At 41.9% G+C, this 17553-nt stretch overlaps 1 long non-coding RNA gene across 8 annotated transcripts in view; it reads left to right on the forward strand.

Annotated features, from left to right (window-relative positions):
* Nucleotides 1-17553, forward strand: part of LOC118971893 (uncharacterized) — a 60514-nt gene that overhangs the window by 12293 nt on the left and 30668 nt on the right. For 2 of the 8 annotated variants that reach the window (XR_012132284.1, XR_012132278.1), the window contains one exon: nt 106-207. The exons of the other annotated variants lie outside the window; for them this stretch is intronic. This is a non-coding gene — a long non-coding RNA (uncharacterized lncRNA). The remainder of the gene's footprint in view (nt 1-105; nt 208-17553) is intronic. 8 annotated transcript variants of the gene reach the window in all.

Genomic DNA, 17553 nt, shown 5'->3' on the forward strand with positions numbered 1-17553 from the left:
GTAAGTCTGCGGAAAGGAAATTCTGGGGCAAAATACCTCTAAGAACCGAAATCAGTCAGAGGGAGAAATAAAGTTTAATACCCGTTTATTGCTTATGAACTGCAGTCCAGGTTCGTCTCTCTCCTCTGCTCCTGAAGAAGCAAGCCAGCAAGTGAACCAGCCTCTCCCCTTAAACTCTCAGGTTCAGACACACTCTCGGTTGCCCAGGTAATTACCCATTGACATGGCGGTAACTTCTCTTGACTCCTGAGGATATGCAAATGCACTTAAAGCTGGGCGAGATACTCTGGAAATGTTACAATTTTACCAACAAGAGCCAGTACAGCCACAATGGAATATCACTGAGTTCTGATGAATCCACGATGAGTGCGTCACTATTTGCTCTCTAATAAAGTCAGTCAGTTAGCTTTGGGATTTGCAGTTACTTGTTATGGCACTACACATAACTTGGGAGGAAAAGTTTGCTAACTTGAGAAAAACAAATTGTCTCTATAATGAGCTGACTTGAGAAAATGTCTGTAAGTCCAGACATTGCACAGGGTTGTAAAATGAGTAACTTTCTTGGGGACTAGAAAAATGATCTCAGACAACTTTTTAGAAAACTAGCAGCTAACTTGTAAAAATCACCAACATTTTAATTTTTATTACTTATTTATTTACTTATATTTTTTAGTGTGTTGTAAATAATTATTTTTTATTTATCACATTTACCCTTTACATTCCTTTTCATTCCATTCTTCATACATGCTTCTATCTGGGATTTTTTTTTCTGACTGCAAAACTGTTTAGTATTGATTTTACTTCTATGTTGTTGATTGTTTCATTTTTATATGAAAATGTCCTCATTTTGCACTAATTTTTATAGGAAAATTTTTCTGGGTATAGAATTCTAGATTTATGGTTATTTTCTTTCACAACTTTTAAGGTGGTTGTTTCATTTGTTTCTGTCTTAGTGTCTGTTGGGAAGGCCAAAATCAGTTTTAGTGTTCCTCTTTGAAAATTTTTTCCTCTGACTTTAATATTTTTTGTTTTCTCTATGTCTGATGTAGTGTTTTTGCCTTTGTTCTGAATCTGTATCTTCATATTTCTGAAAAATTTTCATCTTATCTCTTCAAATATTACTTTTTCCAAATTCTCTGTCTTCTTTTCTCTTTGGATTTCCAGTATACATAAATGTTTCTTTTCTTTTCTTTTTAAAATTTTTTTATTAAGGTATGATTGATATACACTCTTATGAAGGTTTCATATGAAAAAAGAATGTGGTTACTACATTTACCCATATTATCAAGTCCCCACCATACCCCAATGCAGTCACTGTCCATCAGTGCAGCAAGATGCAACAGATTCACTATGTGCCTTCTCCCCATGATCCCCCACACCATGTGTACTAAATATAATATCCCTCAATCCCCTTCTCCCTCTCTCCCCACCCACCTGCCCACACCCCTCCCCTTTGGTAACTTCTAGTTCATTCTTGGAGTCTCTGAGTCTGCTGCCATTTTGTTCCTTCAGTTTTGCTTCATTGTCATACTCCACAAATGAGGGAAATCATTTGGCTTTTATCTTTCTCTGCCTGGCTTATTTCACTGAGCATAATGTCCTCCAGCTCCATCCATGTTGTTGCAAATGGTAGGATATGTTTCTTTCTAATGGCTGAATAGTATTCCATTGTGTATATGTAACACATCTTCTTTATCCATTCATCTACTGATGGACACTTAGGTTGCTTCCATATCTTGGCTATTGTAAAAAGTGCTGTGATAAACATAGGGGTGCATATGAATCTGAGAACTTATATTCTTTGGGTAAATTCCAAGGAGTGGGATTCCAGGGTCAAATAGTATTTCTGTTTTTAGTTTTTTGAGGAACCTCCATATTGCTTTCCACAATGGTTGAACTAGCTTACATTCCCACCAGCAGTGTAGAAGGGTTCTCCTTTCTCTGCATCCTCGCCAGCATTTGTTGTTCTTAGTTTTTTCGATGCTGGCCATCCTTACTGGTGTGAGGTGATATCTCATTGTGGTTTTAATTTGCATTTCCCTGATGATTTGTGATGTGGAGCATCTTTTCATGTGTCTGTTGGCCATCTGAATTTCTTCTTTGGAGAACTGTCTCTTCATATCCTGTGCCCATTTTTTAATTGGGTTATTTGCTTTTTGGGTGTTGAGGCATGTAAGTTCTTTATATATTTTGGATGTTAACCCCTTGTCAGATATGTCTTTTGCAAATATATTCTCCCATATTGTAGGATGCCTTTTTGTTCTGTTGATGGTGTCCTTTGCTGTATAGAAGCTTTTTAGTTTGATGTAGTCCCATGAGTTCATTTTTGCTTTTGTTTCCCTTTCTTGAGGAGATGCATTCAGGAAGAAGTTGCTCATGCTTATATTCAAGAGATGTTTGCCTATGTTGTCTTCTAAGAGTTTTATGATTTCATGACATTCAAGTCTTTAATCCATTTTGAGTTTACTTTTGTGTGTGGCATTAAACAATAATCCAGTTTCATTCTCTTGCATGTAGCTGTCCAGTTTTGCCAACACCAGCTGCTGAAGAGGCTGTCATTTCCCCATTGTATGTCCATGGCCCATTTATCATATATTAATTGACCATATATGGTTGGGTTTATATCAGAGCTGTCTAGTCTGTTCCATTGGTCTATGGGTCTGTTCTTGTACCAGTACCAAATTGTCTTGATTACTACATAAATGTTTCTTACACTCTGTCAATTCTTGTCATTCCTCTCTGTGTTACAGCTGGATTTTTCTTCTGTCCTATCTTTTAGTTAACTTATTTTCCTACACTTTAATGAAAATTAGGTTTCAATTGTTAATTTTATTTGAAAGGAAAGGAGCAACACACAGCAGCAATTCACCGGAGAATTCCTCTTTATTAGGGAAAGGTACTGGGTTATACAGGAAGGGGCATGAATTGATTGAGGTGCCACTTCTATGGGGCTGGTGGCTGTTGGCTAGGTGCTGGGATTGGGAGGGGGGTGAGAGGTGATTGGGTTTCAGGTGGCGCCAGCGGGAACTGAGGACCCCGAAGAGAAGCCAGAAGTTTGCCATCTTACTGGTGGGGGCCCTTCATTCCCCCCTTTCTCCTCTATGGGGTTGTGGACGTTGCTTTCTCTCTGGCTGCTTCCTGCTGAACAGGGGCGGAGAAGGGAGTGAGGGCTTGAGGACTGGGAGGAAAGGGTTGATAGGACTCCCTACAGTAAGGACGAGTAGGTGTGTAGCGGCTAAGAGGTGTCTAGCGGTGTGGAATCAATGAAGGTTCCCTGTAACCATAGGTCGAGGACCTGTTGATTCTAATGGTGCCAAGAGGATATGGGTGTCAGGAGCCAGGCGTCTGTGGCCATTGTTTCCAGGAACAGTTTCCAGTGGAGAGAGGGGTCCATCTCAGCGTGTGGTGAGGAGGTCACATGAGGGTGAGGGATCTTCTGTGGCCAGAAGCTGGTAGTTCCTGAGTAAAAGCTGGTTGAAAGCTTGATTAGAGATTTTTCTGAGTTGGGATTTGATGAACTTTATTATACAGGGTAAGAAGAGACAGGTGAGAAGAATGATTATTATGGGGCCTGCAATGGGCCAGAGCTAGGTGAGGAGGGGGTTTGTTAGTATTGACGAGAATGGGTTGGAATTGGAAGCAGAGTGGAGACTGGAGACAAGGTCGGTGAGTTTGGTAATGTCAGTTTCTACAATGCCGGATTCATTGATGTAATAGCAGCACTCTTCCTGGAGGAAGACGCAGGTGCCGCTCTTCTCGGCTGTAAGCAGATCTAGGGCCCGCCGGTTTTGAAGGGTGACTTTAGCTAGTGAAGTGACCTGTCTTTGGAGAGAGGCTAGGGAATCAGCAGTGGATGTCAGGGCTCCCTCAAGTTTGGCGTTGAGATCTCTAACTGCCCATAGAGAGTGACCCAAGGCTTCTCCCGAAAACCCTGCTCCAATGGCTGACGTGATCCAAGAGATACCGACGATAATGGGAAGGAAAGCAGCTCTTTTTGTGCGTGAGGGCAAGGGAGGTTGGAGCTCTGCCATACTGTCAAGTGTCAAGTGTAAGCTGTGGGATTAGGATGACGAGAATGCAGGGTGTATCAGAGTTGAGAGGCAGTGAGTTGAAAAGACTGCCATTACACTAAAAGAAGTGTCCCGGTTGTGTGAAAGTCTTAGAGCCGGAGGTAGGGGTGTAGATAGAGAGGCAGTGAAGTGCGCTGGAGGGGGGTGGAGTTGGGCCTACACAGTGGTGGATGGTGAGATTATCTGCGTATTCTGGTTCCCATAGGGGTATGTCTGCCAGGGGGCAGAGGGGTTGTCTTTCTGCGTGGAAGGAGTAGTTGGAAATATTAAGGGTCACCGTGGCCAGCAGTGGGCGCTGTAGTGATGTGCACAAGAAACAACTGGTGGTGTTAAGGGTGTGGTAGAGAAAGATGGTGGTGTCATGAATGAGCTGTAATGAAGAGTAGGAGAAATAGAAAGAGGGGCGGGGATAAGAAGATGAAGAGGTGCCGTCAAGAGTTTGGATAATGACTTTTTCGGAATGTCTGATATCTGATGCAACTTGAGAGATCTGGGAATGAGAGGGAACATACTTTCGAGAGATATGAAGGGTACCATGGGGGGTTGAGGACCCCCCGTAGTAAACTGAGGCTGTGACTCCAGCGGCCCATCGAGAGTCCCAGGGATCTGGGATTGATAAGGAGAATGAGCCCTTGGGATATTTCATGAAACGGTTGGAGGAGTAATACTGTGGGTACTGGAAGTTACCCATGTAGTGAATGGCGCAAGACCAGTAGGGACATCTCTTGTAGGTGTCTGGCTATCGCCTGCAATAGGCTTGTTTTTGGTCATAGAGGAAGCAGAGGTAGGGAGAATAAGGGTAGCTGCTAGTGAACACTTCAGTGGAGGGAGGAAAGTGGAGGTATAAAGGCTCAGAGCAGCTTTTCAGAGGGCAGTCTGATGTGGCAATGAGGGCAGTAACTTTTGTTTGATGCTGTGTGTAAGTCTGTCTGACTTTGAATTGCCATACAAAGGAGGCTGGGGTGGTGGGGAAGACAATAGGAATGAGGAAAAAAAAAACGAGAGCACAGTAAAGGAGGAAAAAGTCATGATTCGGGTATGGATGGCAAAGGGGGTGAACCGGATTTTGGAGGAAAGAGGACAGTAAGGTCAGGAGTCTGGAGGGAGGGAGAGTCTGTAAACTTTTGTAGGTTAAGAGATCTTTTAGGTAATGTGGGGACAGAATGGTAAGGGGCGCCCTGAATGTCAGTCTATGAGCTGCCTTCTACAAGAGCTGTCTAGCAGCTAATGCTCGTAGACAGGGGGCCCATCTCCGAACTGTGGGGTCTAATTGCTTGGAGAGATAAGCTACTGGGGCAAAGGATGGGCCATAATATTGCCCTAGGACTCCTAGAGCTTGACTGGACCTCTCATGAATGTATAATGAGAAGGGCTTCGACAAATCAGGAAGATGGAGAGCTGGGGCTTCTACAAGGGCTTGATGGAGCTTAATGAAGGAGTGTCGGGGTGAGGAGGATAATGGTTTTTTAGGGGGGCTCTTGCTGAGGTCATATAGGGGTCTTGCCAATGGGGAGAAATTAGGAATCTACGCTCTAAAATATCTAGCCAGGCCAGAAAGGAAAGGATTTCTGTCTTGGTTTTGGGAATGGGCAGGTCAGAGAGGAGCCATTTTCTGTCTAAGGTAATGGACTTTCTTTGTTGAGATAGAAGGAATCTGAGGTAAGTGACAGGAGGGGAAGAGATTTGAGCTTTGACGGGGGATACCCGGTAACTTCTGGAAGCTAGAAGGTTAAAAAGGGAGGCAGTGTCAAGTTGAGACTGTCCCCATGAGGGACTGCAGAGTAGAAGATTGTCCATGTATTATAATAAGGTGGACTTGGAGTGATCATGATGAAACTGTTTGAGGTCCTGAGCTAGGACCTGTCTAAAAATATGGGGACTATCTCGGAAGCTTTGTGGCGAAAGTGTCCAAGTGAGTTGTTCAGAATGTCTTGTGTATGGGTCCGTCCAGGTGAAGATGAGAAAATCTTGGGAGCAGGGGTCTTGAGGGATAGAAAAATGGGTCCTTGAGATCTAGGACTGAGAAGTGGGATGCCGAGGCAGGGATCTGCGATAAAAGGCTGTATGGATTTGGAACTAAGGGATGGATAGGGACAACGGCTATGTTGATGAGGCGAAGGTCTTGGACAAGGCGTAAAGATCCGTTGGTTTTTTTTAACAGCTAATATGGGGGTATTAAATGGGGAGTGAGTGGGTCTGAGGTAATTTTTGTTTAAGAGATCTTGAATGATGGGTTGGAAGCCTATGAGGGCTGAAGTGGTTAGGGGGTATTGGGCCTGACAGATATACTGAGAGGGATCACGTAATTTGATAGAGGCAGGGGGACATAGGGCTACGGAGGGGCTTGTAATTTCCCAAACTTTGGGATTTACAGGGTGTATGAGGGCGGAACCGGAGCTTTCATTGGGTAGAGGTGGGTCGTCGGCTATGAGGGCCATCAGAAAGGGAGTACTGGGGGCTGTGGGAGTGGATATAGTTATGGAAACGTGGAGGAGGGAAAGGATGTCTCGTCCTAGTAAAGGGATGGGACACTGGGGCATAACCAGGAAGGAGTGGGAGAAAGGTATGGGATTGTCTAGGATTGTGCATAAAAAGGTGGGGGTTTTAATGGGAACATCTGTTTACCTCCTACCCCGACTATAGGAGTAATGGCTGGCGTGGAAGGGCCCCAGTATTCTCGCAAGACTGAGAAGGTGGCTCCTTTATCTAGGAGGAAGGAGATGGGGCTACCATCTACTGTTAAAGTAACTCTGGGCTCCTGTTTGGTGATGGAAATGGTCGGGCGAGAAGCTCCCAGGCTCCGTCAATCTTCTTCTGCCAGCCCCACCACGGCGGGCTTAGGATGGGGGTTGTTCATCCAGCCTCCCCTTCGGGTGGTTGGGCAATCAGACCCCCAGTGGCCCTTTTTGTGGCATCTGGGGCATGGGGTGGTAGGAGATCTGGGGGAGGGGCACGCCCTTGACCAATGTCCCTCTTTTCCACACTTGAAACAAGCTCCGGGGTGGGGGGGGGGCTTGTTTGTAAAGGGGCGCCCAGGTTGTGGTTTTATCAGCTGGGCCAACATTTGGAAATTGGCCTGATCAGCCTTTTGTTTATGGCGTTCTTTCTCCTCCTCCCGGTTATGGAAGACTTTAAAGGCCACTGTTAGGATCTCAGTCTGTGGGGTAGCGGGGCCCTGTTCTAACTTTTTGAGTTTAGCTTTAATGTTGGGGTAGCTTTGAGCTAGGAAGTATGTCATAAGGACATGTCTTCTTTCAGGTGTTTCTGGGTCCAGGCTGGTATACTGTAATAGGGCTTGAGTGAGTCTGTCTAAGAACTTGGAGGGGGTTTCGTCTCTCTTTTGAATTATGTCTTGGAGTTTTTGAAAATTGACTACTTTACGAGCTGCCTTTTTCAGACCTGCTATTAAGCAGGAGGCAAAAATATCTCGAGAGCAGAGACCCATGGCGGTGTTATAATCTCAGTGTGGGTCTTGTTCCGGGACAGCAGTGGGGCCAGGGGGATAGGTGGGGTCAGTCCTGTGGGTTTCGGTTGTGTGCGTTTGGGCGAAGTCCCAAACTCGTCTACGCTCTTCAGGGAGGAGAGTATTGGCCAGGAGCATGAAAATGTCATGATGTGTGAGGCTGTAAGACTGGAGGGTCCATTGAAACTCCCTGATGTATGTCGTGGTATCAGTGGAAAAGGAACCTAGGTGTTTCTCTAGTTGGGCTAAATCTCCTAAGGAGAAAGGGACGTGAACACGCACGATGCCTTTGGATCCTGCTACCTCCCGGAGGGGGGCGATAATTTTGGGAGGCCCTTGGGACCGAGTCTGAGGGGGACTGAAGGGTTCTGGCTCAGTCTGTGGGGGAGTGACGTGGTCTAGCCGTGCCTAGTCGAGTAGGTCCTGAAGTGCAGAAGGGGGACAAAGAAAATAAAGAAAGATAGAATCGGACCCACGTGTTGCCAGCTAGCAGTCCTGCTGCTTGCTTCTGCGGCTCTAGTTGGGCTTGAACTCATGACTCTGAGTTTTAAGAGTCCCATGCTCTACTAATAACTGAGCTACAGCAGGGCTCCAGTTAATTGCTTATGGAATGCAAACAGAATGTTCTTTGTTCTCCATTCCTGCCACATCGGCAAGTGGGGGAAGGGCATATTTAGAAGCAGGGGCGGTGTTTCTACACATCTTCAAGGTCTCCCTATTTTCAGAGTGAGGAGTCTTGGCAAGATATGTTTTTGTGGACAGATAGCTTCTAAGGACTGCTCCGGTTGTTCTCTAGCTTGTGCTTTCCCATGCTGCATTCAGACATGGGGGAAGGTGCTTTCCCATTCTCCCTACAAACATTTGAGAAGACAAAGGCGGTCCTTAACAGGGGAGAAACAGGTGATGAGGGCAAAGATGGAGGAGGCCCCTGGGACCTAGTTAAAGGAGGGGCTGAAAGGCTCAGGCTCAATTTCCGGGGGACGAAGGCGGAGGAGGTGAGATGGGGGAGGAGATGGTGGCGGAGGAAGGGAGAAGGGCTGTTGTAGGAGAAGAAGGGGAAGGGAGTGAACGGGAGGCTTCTGCGGGGGCAGCGGCTTGCAGGCTAGGAGAACTTGGGAGGGTGCAGGGGGAGGAGGAGGCAGAAAGCTTCGATATAGGGAATCTCCTTCCATTTTTTCAGGCGCTGGCAGTAGTTAAAAAGATTGCGAGTGATGTTAGGATCAAGAGTTCCCCCTGCGGGCCATTGGTTGTTATTGTCTAGGGGGTATGTCGGCCAATCTTGGGAGCAATATTTATGGAGAAGTTTTGGTTTTATATCAGGCGTAGGCGTCAGGGAGAGGGTAGCCAGATGCTTAAGCAGGCATTCAAGAGGTGAACTTTCAGGGAGGGATGAGGAGGCTCCCATGGCTAAAGGACAGAGAAGGAGACAAACAGGGGAAGATGAATGGAGATCCTCGGACTGGAAGCAGACCGCAAGGAGACAGAGGGCATCCCCGATGATCCTTGGTGGTCTGCAGAAACTCGTATATGAGTCTGAATTTCTTAGGAAGTGTGGGTCATCACCCAGACTTCCCTAAGAAGGCAGTTTTCCGGAGTCTCGAGGTACCTAGCGCTAGGAGTTTTCGACGGACGGAGCAGAAGGAGGAGTGGGGGAAAGGGAGCGTTCTCATCCACAAAGGAGTCACCTCGTTTATGGCTGTTGGAGGGGGGGGCCTGAGAGTCTGCCTCAGCCGTGAAGGCCTGAGGCAGGGATTTATGGCTGTCGGAGGAGGGGCCTGAGGTCCGCCGCAGCAGTGAAGGCCTGAGGCGGGGTGAGTTCCCTCCTCGTCCCCAAGCGTCAGGGCCTTGCCGGACAACAATCACGGTGAATGGCACTGCGATAGCTCGGAGAAGAGTGGCCCACCCCGGGGAAATTTTGCTTAAAAAGTTTCAGCACTGATGGAAGGGATGGTGAATGCATTTATGACTGTCGGAGGAGGGGCCTGAGGGTCCACCACAGCCATAAAGTCCTGAGGCGGGGATTTATGGCTGTCGGAGGAGGGGCCTGAGGGTCCACCACAGCCGTGAAGGCCTGAGGCGGGGAGAGTTCCCTCCTCGTCTCCGAGCGTCAGGGCCTTGCCGGACAATCATGGTCCATGGCACTCGATAGCTCGGGGAAGAGTGGCCCACTCTGGGGGGAAAACTTACCTAAAGGCCAGAGAGGAGTGGTGAGTGTGATGAGCCAGTGCCGGAAAAAGAGGACGAGGGCAAGCTGCCGCTGGTGTCAGGGGGAAGACGGGGCCCAGTTGGGGTGTCCCGTCTCCCAGGTTTTGGCACCAATGAAAGGAAAGGAGCGACACACAGCAGCAATTCACCGGAGAATTCCGCTTTATTAGGGAAAGGTGCTGGGTTATATAGGAAGGGGCATGAATTGATTGAGGTGTCATTTCTACGAGGCTGTTGGCTGTTGGCTAGGTGCTGGGATTGGGAGGGGGTTGAGAGGTGATTGGGCTTCAGGTGGCACCGGCGGGAACTGAGGACCCCCGAAGAGAAGCCGGAAGTTTGCCATCTTACTGGTGGGGGCCCTTCATTATTCATGGTATGTTGCAGTTCTTTCCCAACTAAAATTGTGTTATCTAATTCTTTGAACTTTTTAATCACAACTCATTTATTTGTAAGTTGTTTATAAATTCAAACCTATATCTTTTTAATTGAAGTATCATTGATATATGATCTTATATTGGTTTCAAATATATAACAGAGTCATTCACCAATTACCCATACTATTAAATCCTCACCCCAATAGTGCAGTTACTGTCTGTCAACATAGGAATATGTTACAGAATCATTGGCTATATACTCCATGCTGTACTACCATCTCCATGATCAAGTTATACTATGATTCAGATTTTAGTACCCGTTATCCACCTCACACTCTGTACCCGTCCACCCCAACCTCCTTCCCATGGTAACCACCAGTCAGTTCTCAGTATCTATGAGTCTACTGCTATTTTGTTCATTTTTCAAATCTTATTTCCTGTCTCTTTTATTATCCATTTTTAATATGGCTTACATCATGAAATTTTGTCTCTTGGAAGTTCTGGAAATTTTGATTCATTGTCATACATGTTGAATGAAGAGTTATAGAGACTATTGGTACCCCTGTTTGATATTATATTCCTCAAGAGAAGTTTTTCTTTTACTTCTTTGAACACAGTGTCTCTTGGTGTCTGTGGTTTGGTGGGGGTTGGGGCAGGGAGAGTGCTTCAGCCTGTGTTCGTGGAGTCTCTCAGTGATGGCTTTTACATTAATAGCTGTTAGTTGTTCTCTGTCTGACAGGAGCAAAGGCAGAAATGACCTATGTGCTTGCCCTTGGTGATGTTCCACCTACATTTTTAACATCTCTATAGCATCATATACTATTAAACAAGAGTAACCAAATGGTTGGAAGATAGTATTGGAAAACTCAAGACAGCCTTGGGAGTAAAAGAGGACTTTCTGTTGCCTATCTCCATCAGGTCTTGTATGTAGAATGTACTCTATGAATACTTAATTGAATCTATTAATTGATACAGGAGGCTTAAGTTTTGTTCTGCTGACCACTTTTAGCAGAACAAAACTTAAGATCACCAGTCTTTCTTTTTTTTCAGGTTTTGAGTAAGCTTAGAACTGAAACTACAGGATATTTGTTCTATCTATTAATATAAAGATATAATTTTCAGCTGTATTTTCCCCTTTCAGTGTGGGATCCAGTCTAAGATCAAGTATTGCATTTAATTGTCATGTCACTTTAGGCTCCTTTCATCTGGAACAGTTCCACAGTCTTTCTTGGTCTTTTGTAAGATAGATATTTTTGTCATATTTTTGACACTTTATCAAAACAAAACAAAACAAAAGCCCCTCAAACCCAAATCAAAGCAACAACTGAGCTCATAGATACAAAGAACACATTAGTGGTTTCCAGAAATAAGGAGCGGCGAATGGGTGAAATGAGTGAAGGGCGTCAAAAGATACAAACTTCCAGTTATAGGATAAATAAGTTCTGGGATGTGATGTGCATCATAGTGACTATAATTAATAATATATCACATATTTGAAAGTTGCTAAGAGAGTAGATCTTAAAAGTTCTCATCACAAGAGAAGAGAAATTGTAACTGATGGATGTTAATTAGAATTATTGTGATTATTTCACAGTATATACAAATATTTTACTATATACTTGAACCTAATATGTTACATATCAGTTATATCACAATTAAAAAGAGAATTAAAACTGACATTGTTGAAAACTATAGTTGTCCCTACCTTTTATATTTTCAACTAACATTCAGTAAAATTGACTTTCCTTGGGGTACACAGTTCTTTGAATTTTAATATATCTGCAGACTCGTAATCACTGGCATAATCAGGCTGCAGAACAAACCTCCTCCGTACTACTCCACTGTAGCCACACACTCCTCCCATACCTAATCACTGGTCACCATGATCTATACTTGTCACTACAGTTTCATCATTTCACGAATATTGTGTAAATGAAAACATAGTATGTAACCTTTTGAGACTGGCTTCTTTCCCTCAGCAAAATGCCTTTGAGATTCATCCAAGTTGTGTTTTTTAAATAATTTGTTTCTTTTTATTAAGTAATATTCACTATGTGGATGTACCATAATGTATCTGTTCACCAATGGCAGGACATTTGGTTTCCAAATGGGTGATCATGTATAGAGCTACAATAAACATTCACATACAGGGTTTTGTTTGGATATAAGGTTTTATTTCTCTAGGATATATACACTTAGGAATGAGATTTTCTAGTTTCTATAGTAAGCACATGTCTAACTTTTTATGTAACTGCTCAGCAGTTCATCTTGATCACTATTCAGGAATGGCAGAGAGGAATTGATCCATTAGGTCTTTATTCCCTGTAATCATTCAACATTCATGGACTAGAAGATATTTGAGGAATTTTAATCCTTTATATCCCATTTTTGGCTTATGGGAGCCTCTTCAACTTATCTCTGTTGTTGGCCACATCCTTTTGCATAGACCTTTTGTGCTCAGCTCTCAAGGCTGAATGGTACACATACTGTCTTTTCAGTTTCTGATTCAGGATTTTGTTCTAATCTAAAGTAAAATCTCTCCTAAATTATTCTCCTGTGTCCAGCCCTGGACATCTGGCTCCCACAAGAACCTGTTATTCAGGTTTTTGTTGTTCTGCACAAGCCACCACATTCTTGCATAAGGATAAAGATGGTACTGTTTATTATGTAAGCCATAGTTAGGATATATTAATTGTCTTTGACCTTGTTATATACAGAAGTCTTTTTCACCATATGAAAAAAGCCAAGTCATTCTTGTTCTGCTTTTTAAATATAAATTATAAAATAAATATCATTTTACTCACTTTTCTTTTTACCCATCCTTTTCTTCTTAGTTCTTCTGCCCCTGTTCATTTCTTGGTCTGAGATTTCTTAGAAAAATATCATGTTGGAATTTATCCTAAAGGGGGGATATAATTCTAGAATTTGACAGTAGTAATCAGCCAGCCAAGGGAATTAGATGGTCCTTCAACATCTTTTGTTTGCTTCATCTCTGAAGGCACCATAGCTGAATCTGGGGACACTGATCATTTGTCTCTCTTGGTTCATCTACCATCCATAATCTTCAGCTGATATTGGCAGAACCTAGTGCAACCCCCCCCCCCCATCAAGATTCAAATAGATCCCTCAAATCTCTCCCCAGAATTAATCAATACCCTATAAATTAAGAAGCCCCTCAAGGCATAAATCCCATATAGATTACAAAGTTCAGGCCCTCATTATCCCCTGCACCAGACCCTGTAATACCCCTATTTTAGCTGTGAGAAAACCCAACACTCAAGAATGGTGGTTTGTCCAGGACCTCCAAGCAATAAAAAATATTGTTATTCCTTGACATCCTTCTGTTGCTGACCCTTATATGCTACTGATACCATTCCTAATGAAAGCAAAGTTTTCACTATAGTTGATCTGTGCAATACATTGTTTTTAGTATTCCAGTTGATAAAAAGTTGATACCCAATATCTTTTTGCTTTTACTTGGGAATAAGAGTAATACACTTGTACAGTAATGCCCCACAGTTACACAGAGAGTCTTTTTATAAACTTAAAAGCTTATTTGGATAATGTAAATTTTTCTGCGGGCTCTGCTTTGTCACAGTATGTAGATGGTTTCCTTCTCTGCTCCTCTTCTTAAACCTTTTCACAGGAAGACAACATTCACCTGTTAAAACTTTTGGCCTAAAAGGGACATAAAGTTTCCAAAAAAAATTGCATTTTGCTCTAACTCAAGTTCAGTACTTAGGGCACCTGATCTCACATCAAGGATTATATTTGGGTCCAGATAGGCTTCATGGCATCAAGAACTTCCCTAAACCTAAAACTAAGCACCAGTTATGAGGTTTTTGGACTGGTTGGCCCCTGTTGAAATTAGATTCTAAACTTATCTCTTATAGCTCAATATTATATGCTTTACTAAAAAATGATAAACCTGACCCCTGTTATTCAGAAAGATTGAGAAAGCATAGCTTACATCAATGGATAGGTCATTGAGATAGACAATCAATAAGGAAACAGTGGCTTTGAAAGAAATATTAGACCAAGTAAACTTAGTAGATATATACAGAACATTACATCCCAAAACAGTAGAACACACATTCTTTTCAAGTGCACATGGTATATTCTCCAAGATAGATGACATGCAAAGCCACATGATGAGCCTCAGTAAATTTAAGAAGGTTGAAATTATACCAAGAATCTTTTCTGACCACAATGCTTTGAAACTGGAAATCAGTATCTAGAAGAAACTAAAAAACACAAATGCATGGAGGCTAAGCTTCATACTACTACACAATGAGTGAGTCGATGAAGAAATTAGAGAGGAAGTAAAACATACTTGGAGAATAATGAAAGTAGAAACACAACAGTTCAACACTTTGGGACACAGCAAAAGTAGTTCTCAGAGGGGAATTGATAGTGATACAGGCCTACCTTGAGATACCAGAAAAATGTCAGTATGGAGGTTCCTCAAAAAAACTAAAAATAGAAATAACACACAACCCAGCAGGTCCACTTCTGAGAATTTACCCCAAGAAAACGAAATAGCTGATTCAAAAGATACATGCATTCCTATGTCTATTGTAGCATTATATACAATAGCCAATATAAACCATAAAGACTCCATCAAAAAAGTGATTAGAACTAATAAACCAATTCAGTAAAGTTGTAATACACAATGTCAATATACAGACATTTGTTGCATTTCTATATTCAAATAATGAACTAGCAGAGAGAGAAACAATTCTATTTACAGTTGCATTAAAAAGCATAAAATACCCAGTAGCAAATTTAACCATGGAGATAAAAGACCTGTACTCTGAAAACATAAGATATTGATGAAAGAAATTGAAACTGACACAAATAATTTGAAAGATATCCATGGATAAGAAAAATTAATATTCTTAAAAATGTCCATAATATCCAAAGCAATCTACAGATTCAGTGCAATGTCTATCTAAATGCCAATGGCAATTTTCACAGAACTGGAACAAGTAATCCCAAAATTTGTATTGGACCACAAAAGACCCCAAATACCTTAAGTAAACTTGAGAAGAACAAAGCTAGCGTCATCACACTCCCTGATTTTCAACTATATTTTAAAGAGACAGTAGTGAAAACAATATGGTAGTGGCACAAAAACAGACATGTGGATCAATGGAACAGGATAGAGAGCCCAGAAATGAACTCACATTTATATAACCAATTTATCTATGTCCAAAGGAAGCTAGAATATACAGTGAGGAAAAGACAGTCTCTTCAATAAGTGATGTTGGGAAAATTGGACAGCTATGTGCAAAAGAATGAAACTGAATCACTATCTTACACCATACACAATAATAAACCCAAAATGGATTATGTATTTGAATATGAGACCTGAAACCATAAAGTTCTAGAAGAAAATATAGGCAGTAAACTCTTGAACATCAGCATTAGTAATGTTTTTAGATGTGTCTCCCCTGGCAAGGGAAACAAAAGCAAAAATAAAAAAGTGGGACTACATCAAACTAAAAACCTTCTGCATAGCAAAGGACACCATTCAACAAAACAAAAAGGCAACCTACTGTATGGGAGAATATATTTGCAAATGATATATGGGGCTAATATCCAAAATATATAAAGAATTCACAACTCAACAGAAAAACCCCCCTTAAATAATCTGATTAAAAAATGAGCATAGGACCTGAATAGACATTTTTCCAGAGAAGATATACAGATGGCCAACAGGCCAATGAGAAGATGCCCAGCATCACTAATCATCAGGGAAAATACAACCACAATGAGGTATCACTTCTTACTAGTCAGAATGACTAGTATCCAAAAGACAAGAAATAAGTATTGGTGAGGGTGTGGAGAAAAGGGAGCCCTACTATGCGGTTGGTGGCAATGTGAATTGGTGCAATCACGATGGAAATCAGTATGGATGCTTCTTAAAAATCTAAAAATAGAACTACCGTATGACTCAGTAATTCTACTTCTGGGAATTTACCTAAAGAAAGCAAAATTACTCATTCAAAAAGATACATGCATCCCTATGTACACTGCAATATTATTTACAATAACCAAGATATGAGAGCAACCTGTGTCCATAGATAGATGAGTGGGTAAATATGTGGTCCAATTATAACAGAATATTAGTCAGCCATAAAAAGGAATGAAATCTTGGATTCTAGAGGGTATTGTGCTAAGTGAAATAAGTCAAAGAAGAGAAATACCATATGATTTCACTTATATGTGGAATCTTAAAAAAATTAAAAAATGAAACAGACTCATAAACACATAGAACAGACTAGTGGTTGCCATAGGGAAGTGGGATGTGGGTGGGTGGGTGAAATAGGTGTAGGAGATAAAGAAACACAAACATCAAATTTTAAAATAAATTAGGTGCAGGGATGAAAGGAAAGCATAGGAAATACAGTCAATACTATTCTAATAACTTATTGTGGTGAGCATTTAGTAATGTATATAATTGTCAAATCACTATTTTGAACACATGAAGGCAGTATAATATTGGATATCAAGTATATTTCAAGTAAAAAAAGGTAAAAATAAATAAAAGAAGTAGAAAGCAAAAATAAATACCAAGTCAAAAAATCCCTCATGACAACCCAAAATGATTTGCTATAAAAAAAAATAAATAAAAAGGAAAAACCTTTCAGTTCTCCTTGTCTTTATGGATTTGCTTTGTACAGGGAAGACCTTCATCAATCAGTCTAGCTAGAGATTTTGGAGACTTTTCAAACCTTTTCTAGGGATAGGACTTCTCTGGTCTTTGTGTGTTTTCTCAATTAAAGCGGTTTGTCTTCTGCTTAATCTGGTGTCTTGCCTCCCACACTGCAGTTTCTGGTGCTCTCAGAAGCTGGAGCTCTTACCCTGTTCTCACGTCCTCCAATCTGGCACTCTTTGCCTTTTTTGTCAGTGCTGTGAGTCTGGTGATTTAAAAACCATTTACTTTTCTTACTTCATTGTGGTATTTCTAATCTTAGGGTGAGTTTTTATTTCTCTAACACTGGCTTTAAGTTTGCATTGGTTGTGAATTGTGTTTATTTTCAAAATTATGTTTCTGTTGGTCCTTCTCCAGTTGATAGGAGCCAGGTGGCCTCATGAGGCCATTCAGTCACATGGAATCACTTTGCAATGTGGTTGAAGAATATAAGTTCTTCTTTATGTTCTACATAGAATCATAATACTGATTTTTTTGTACTCTTATGTCTTTCATCTCTTTAATGTATAGTTTGATTTTCTTTAATGTTTTTTTGATTCAAACCCAGACCTCCTCCACAGGACTCAAAGGTTATCGCTCAGTTGTGATAAAATGCAGAATGTGTACCTTGTATTCGAAGACTCAGTGTTTCACAAGGGTTACAAAGCTTTAATGTATTATTGTAATTCTCTGCTGAAATGGAAATGATCTTGAATAGATCTAAAATATACTATGGTAATCACG

The sequence above is a fragment of the Manis javanica genome, chromosome 1, assembly GCF_040802235.1.
Source record: "Manis javanica isolate MJ-LG chromosome 1, MJ_LKY, whole genome shotgun sequence".
In the NCBI taxonomy this organism is placed as follows: Eukaryota; Metazoa; Chordata; class Mammalia; order Pholidota; family Manidae; genus Manis; species Manis javanica.